Source organism: Thamnophis elegans, chromosome 3, assembly GCF_009769535.1.
Source record: "Thamnophis elegans isolate rThaEle1 chromosome 3, rThaEle1.pri, whole genome shotgun sequence".
Lineage (NCBI taxonomy): Eukaryota > Metazoa > Chordata > Lepidosauria > Squamata > Colubridae > Thamnophis > Thamnophis elegans.
In genome coordinates this window covers 150,892,885-150,898,997 of record NC_045543.1, presented here as the reverse complement: position 1 = coordinate 150,898,997, position 6,113 = coordinate 150,892,885, and the positions used below count along the sequence as shown (strand labels likewise).

Here is a 6,113-nt window from a genome sequence, read left to right as displayed (position 1 = left end):
GCCCAACTGGCAAAGAAAAGCTCAGGATCGTATTAAACAGACAGATAGATGTTTGAAGAAACTTGGGGGGAGGGGGTTCTGTGCTGCTGCCGCCGCCTCCCTTGCGCTGCTCTCCCATCCCTGCGCCTGGGGAGGCCAAGCGTTAGACGCTCCTTTAGGACACTTCTCCGCCGCCATCCCAGGGCGGGGGTCGGGGGGGGGTCGACCAAAATATTGGGAGGAGGGGGCGGAGCAGCGGGGGGGGTCGAGGGACTGAGGCTGCCCCCCTTCCGAGACCCCCTCCCCGAAAAGGGCTGCCAAGAGAGAGGGGGGAGGGAAGGGGCGCTTCTCCTCCGGCGGGATCCGCTTCGGGGGTCCCGGCTGCCCCTTTCGCTTCCCCGCTGAGCCTCGCGGAGCGTCTCCGGCGGGGCAAAGCAGCCGCTCCGTGCCGGCAGCCGGGCGAGCCTTTCCCCCGCCGGGGCCCCGGACCGGCTGCCCGATCGGCCGGGCGGGGGCGCGCCTGTCCTCGGCCAGAGCAGCGCCGGGCAGCCTCCCCCCCTCCCACCCCCCCCCCCCGCCGCCTCGGCTGCTGCGCTGCCCGGACAGCCTCGCCAGCCTCGCCCGGAGGTAAGGCAGCAACTTTCGAGCCTGGGAGGGAGCTGTCCGGCCGGGCTGGGGGGCTGGCGGGGCGGCAGGAGGGCGAAAGACCCGGACGGTCCCCGCCGGGCTGGAGCCTCCGGGAGAGGCGGCGGGGCTGGAGCGGCCCTCGGCCGCCTCGCTTCTCCCCCGAGCCGGGAAAGGGCGGAGCGGGAAGTTGGCGGCGGGTCCCGGGCAGCCCCCCCCCCGTCCACGCCGGGACAGCCGCGGCTCCGCTCGGGGGTCTCCTGCAGCCCCCTCCCCCCGCCCGGCTGGGCTCCAGCGGGTGGGGCTCCCCGGGAGGGGCGGGGGTCGAGGGGGGAAGGTTACCGGGGGATCCGGCCCGGGGAAGCCGCTGCTCTGAGGACTGCAGGGGGCAAGGCGGGGGGGGCCTTGGGGAAGGGTCGCCGGGCCTTCGGGTCCCCGCAAACCTTGTCTAGGAGACCCCCGGAGGGTCTTGCGTGAAGTCTTGCGCCAATGGGGCGGGCTGAAGGTGGGGAGGGGTCCGCGAGGAGAAGGGGAGGTGACGGGCTGGAGGGGCAGCGGGCAGCGCAAGAAAAGGTGGCTGTGGGAGGCAGGCTGGGTTAAGGAGCGGCTCTTCCGGGTGTGCCAGCTGCCGTTCTGGCTCTGGGTGGGACGGTGCCAGGTTGCCAATCCAGGTGTGGCAGGGAGGAAGTTCTCGCTCTGCAGGGCACGGTGGGCAGACTTCCGGCTCTTGGGGTGGTCTGGATGTGCTTATGGGGTCCTCCGCTTGCACCGCACGGTGGGCTTCTGTAGCAGCAGTCACTAACTGGTGGTCCGCGAGAAAATTTTGGTGCTCCGCAGAAAAATTATTTGCATTTTTTTATATTGCACTAAATACTAGTTATCTTTTTTTAAAAAAAATCCATATTAGAGACCCGCGGGATTTAAAATTATGAATTTAGTGGTCCCTGAGGTCTGAAAGGTTGGACACAAACACACTTATATACACACTTGTATACACAGCAATTTGTCCAGAATGGTAGAAGGTCTCCTGCTTGAACAGTGGGTGGGACTAGAAGACCTCCAAGGTCCCTTCCAACTCTGTTATTCTGTAATATCTCATGGAATGAGTGACTTCAGGGACAAATTGCTTAGCTGCTAAAGGAAGTTGCAAACTCCCTGGCCTAAATCTGAGCCCGGGGCAGGCAGATTGGGAGGGGGGCACTTCTCTCTGATGTTTGCTGCCACCCCCCACCCCCCTCAACCAGATCTGTCAACCGAGCTCCACGCCCAGCTGATTACAGGTATCCTCGGCTGCAGCTTGGCTCAAAATTCCACTGATAAATGAGACAATTGTGAAGTGAGTTTTGTCCCATTTTAACAACCGTTCTTGACCCTTAAATGAATCAATGCGTTTCTGTTCACTTAGTAACACAGTTGTTAAGTGAATATGGATTCCCCCTGGATTTCCCTTTTCAGAAGTTTGCAAAACGAGATCGCGTGCTCCAGGGGCTCGTAGGTGTGAAAATTGGTCATAAATCACTTTTTTCATGGCTTTTTAGATTTTGAAACGGACAGAAGTTGCCTTCTGAAGTTGTGGGAGCTTTCAAGAAGAGGCAGGGCTGCCCTCGGGTCAGAAATGGCGCAGGGCAGTGATGGTGAGCCTTTTTGGCACCGAGAGCCAAAACCAGAATGCGCAGGTGCACCAGAGTGCCAGGTGCGCATGAGTGTGCCGGTTAGCTGGTCTTTGGATTTCCGGCACGCACATGCGCACCTCGCCAGCTGGTCTTTGGATTTCCGGTGCTCTGGCGTGCGTGAAGACCAGCTTGCTGGTGCGCATGTGCATGCCGGAAACCAGAAGAGCAGCAGGTGATGCCGTGCATGCCCACGGAGAGGGCTCTGCGTGCCATAGGTTTGCCATCATGGGTGTTGAGTCTCTTGCTTGAGCAGGGGGTTGGACTAAATGACCTCCAGGGTGCCTTCCAAATCTGTGATTCTGAAAGGTCACTAAATGGGTAGTTGTAAGTCAAGGATGTAGTTCTGGCAACACCTGGGAAATGCGCCTGTCGGAACAGCCGTCCTGAGACCGGATCCGTCCCGTGGCGGCTGCTGCGAAGCAGGAAGAGTCATCTCTTCTGTGAGTTGGATCCACGGGTGGGTTGGTGAATTGGTTGTTGACGGTTTCTCCTTTTACTGGGTACAATTTTATGGGCTTGTTTTGATGTGCGTGCTGGAGATCTTGTTAGTGGGCCGCAGACGCCCCACGAAGGATGGGAAGCTGCAGGTCAAGGAGAGGCTTGTTGAGCCCACATTCTGCACAAGGCGTCCTTTCACCCCTGGCATGGGTGTGCCTCGAGGATGCCCGCCTCTGGCAGGCGTTTTGCAAAGAATCCTGTGATTCACCAAGTGCCCAAGGCAAAGGCCTTGCCAGCTTGTCTGGTGCCCGGCCAGTCCTGTCCCCGGGACTTTGGGCAGCCACTGATGCCATGTGCACTTGGGGGCGTGGGGATTTGGGCCTTCTTCTGCCCCATTAAAGGGTCTTTAATATGTGTGTTGTGGGGGGGGGGCACTATGACCAGTCAGGAATGCCCAGTGCTGAGTTCAAGAACGCTCTCTTGAGCAGGGGGTCACTTGAAGACTTCTGGACTTCAACTCCCAGAATCCCCAGCTGGCTGGGGATTCTGGGAGTTGAAGTCCACAAGTATTAAAGTGTAGTGACTTATGACCATTTTTCACACTTACAACCACCGCAGCATCCCTAATGGTCACGGGATTTACCTTCAGATGCAGGACAACTGACTCACATTTACGACAGCTGCAGTGATCCCGGGTTACATGTTCCCCTTTTGCGACCTAACAGGCAAAATAGCCGAGGTGGCGCAGTGGTTAGAGTGCAGCACTGCAGGCCACTTCAGCTGACTGTTATCTGCAGTTCAGCGGTTCTAATCTCACCGGCTCAAGGTTGACTCAGCCTTCCATCCTTCCGAGGTGGGTGAAATGAGGACCCGGATTGTTGTTGGGGGCGATATGCTGACACTCTGTAAACCGCTTAGAGAGGGCTGAAAGCCCTATGAAGCGGTATATAAGTCTAACTGCTATTGCTATTGCTAAAAGCCATGGGGAAACCAGATTCACTTAACAACAGTGTCACTAACTTAACACCTGCAGAGATTCACTTAGTAACCGTGGCAAGAACGGCAAGAACATGGGGCAAAACTCACAACTGTCTCGCTTAACAACAGACCTTTTGGGCTTCAACTGTGGTCATAAGCCGAGGACTGCCTATGTCGTGTTGCAAGAGCCAGGTGTGGTCCTTAAAGGGATGCAAACCGGGGGTGGGGGGGGGATTTCGGTGTCCCTCGCACCCTGAACTCTGGGACTATGAGTGTAAAGACACCCCTGAACATTAGCAAACTCAGGTGTGCCGTTATTCCCTCCTGCAAATCCTGGCAAGTATCCAGGAAGCATTCAGAGCAGGCAGGAAGAAGGCAGGTGAGAGGTTTCTGCAGGTGGTCCTCGAGTTACGACCACAATTGAGCCCAACACGTATGTTGTTAAATGAGAAATTTCTTAAGTGGGCCTTTCCCCGTTTTATGACTTTTCTTGCCGCCGTCGTTAAGTGAACCACTGCCATCGTTAAATTAGTAACAACAGCTGGCTGAGGAATTATGGGAGTTGAAGTCCACCAGTCTTAAAGTTGCTAAGGTTGGAGACCCCTGTTTTAGCGATTGCATTTTGCATTTATTTATATTTTTTTGCGGTACTTTTATCGATTAAGAGCAGTGTTTCTCAACCTTGGCGACTTTAAGTCCTGTGGACTTCAACTCCCAGAATCCCCCAGCCAGCGCAGCTGCGCTGGCTGGGGGATTCTGGGAGTTGAAGTCCACAGGACTTAAAGTCGCCAAGGTTGGGAAGCACTGATTTAGAGCTTTATTTTTTAAACCCCAAAATTTTGTACACTGCCCCGACTTGTTGCGCGGTGAGCTTGGCGGCCAAATAAATTTGATGACTCAAATAAAGAATTGTTGCTGCTTTGTGGAAGAGAGCTGGACCCCCACTCTGCCCCTTTGGGGGGGGGGGCTCAAGCGGAGAGGAAGGGAACGAAACCTCCTGCGCGGGGCGGCTCTTTTGTGAATATTCAGGAAAGTCTTAAATCATTCAACGTGTTGCCAGGCCAACTTCTGTGCTGTCACACCTTGTGCTTTTCGCCAGCTGTTTCTCTTGCCCCACATTAGTCTTCACACACAAACACACACACACACACACACACACACACACACACACACACACAGGATGCCATTCAGCCTATGGGGTGGGTTTTTGCAGAAGCGGGCAGGGAGTTTGGGTCTCTGGCCTGGAGTCTGGCCAGCAAATTCCGGCTGGTTTAAAGTTTGCAATGTGCACATGTGGAGATTAGAGCATTGAACGCCTCCTGCAAATCCGCCTTTTCAGAGGTGGCTCTCTGCAGGGATGATGGGAGTTGTAGTCAATGAATTATACCCTGAGGGCCTCGGGGGGCCATTCCCTGGGGCCCTTCAATCGCTGTGCCCATATTATTGCGACGTTGATTATCATAATTATAAGAGCCGAGGTGGCGCAGTGGTTAAGAGTGCAGTACTGCAGGCCACTTCAGCTGACTGTTATCTGCAGTTCAGCGGTTCAAATCTCACCGGCTCAAGGTTGACTCAGCCTTCCATCCTTCCGAGGTGGGTGAAATGAGGACCCGGATTGTTGTTGGGGGCAATATGCTGACTCTGTAAACCGCTTAGAGAGGGCTGAAAGCCCTATGAAGCGGTATATAAGTCTAACTGCTATTGCTATTGCTCTATCTATCTATCTATCTATCTATCTATCTATCTATCTATCTATCATCTATCTATCTATCTATCTATCTATCCATCCATCCGAGGTGGCACAGTGGTTAGGGTGCAGTACTGCAGGCCATTTCAGCTCACTGTTAACTGCAGTTCAGCGGTTCAAATCTCACCAGCTCAAGGTTGACTCAGCCTTCCATCCTTCCGAGGTGGGTGAAATGAGGACCCAGACTGCGGGGGCGATATATGCTGACTCTGTAAACCGCTTAGAGAGGGCTGAAAGCCCTATGAAGCGGTATATAAGTCTAACTACTACTATTGCTATAATTCTGTTGCTCTGCACCCGAGACAAGTTGCCAAATAAAAGTATTCTATTCCGGTCTCCTGCTTGAGCAGGGGGTTGGACTAGAAGACCTTCGAGGTCCCTTCCAACTCTGTTGTTTTGTAAATTCAATTCACCCTTTTATCCTGTATAGTAAATTTGGCTCGCCTTCCTCTTTGGGGGTGCAGACATGGAGCCTGGGGGCCCTTAGGAGGGTGGGGGGCTGCAGGGCAGGAGGGAAGGGGGCTGTGTGGTGATATTTGGGGCCACTACCAGAATCATGGGGAGGGGGCCAGCCAAGTCTGGGTGGAGACTGGCCAGTGGAGAGAGGTGGGGTCTTTTGGGCAGTAGAGCCCCCTTTCTTAGAAGAGGGGGGCTGCCTTTCCTAGCCAGGAGAA

At 55.2% G+C, this 6,113-nt stretch overlaps 1 protein-coding gene across 1 annotated transcript in view; it reads left to right on the top strand.

The window, feature by feature from the left end:
- The first annotated feature begins 550 nt into the window (after positions 1-550).
- IL11RA (interleukin 11 receptor subunit alpha) overlaps positions 551-6,113 on the top strand; it is a 115,039-nt gene continuing 109,476 nt past the window's right edge. The window contains exon 1 of the mRNA XM_032213560.1: positions 551-606. The gene's annotated coding sequence lies outside the window, so the exon portion shown is untranslated. The remainder of the gene's footprint in view (positions 607-6,113) is intronic.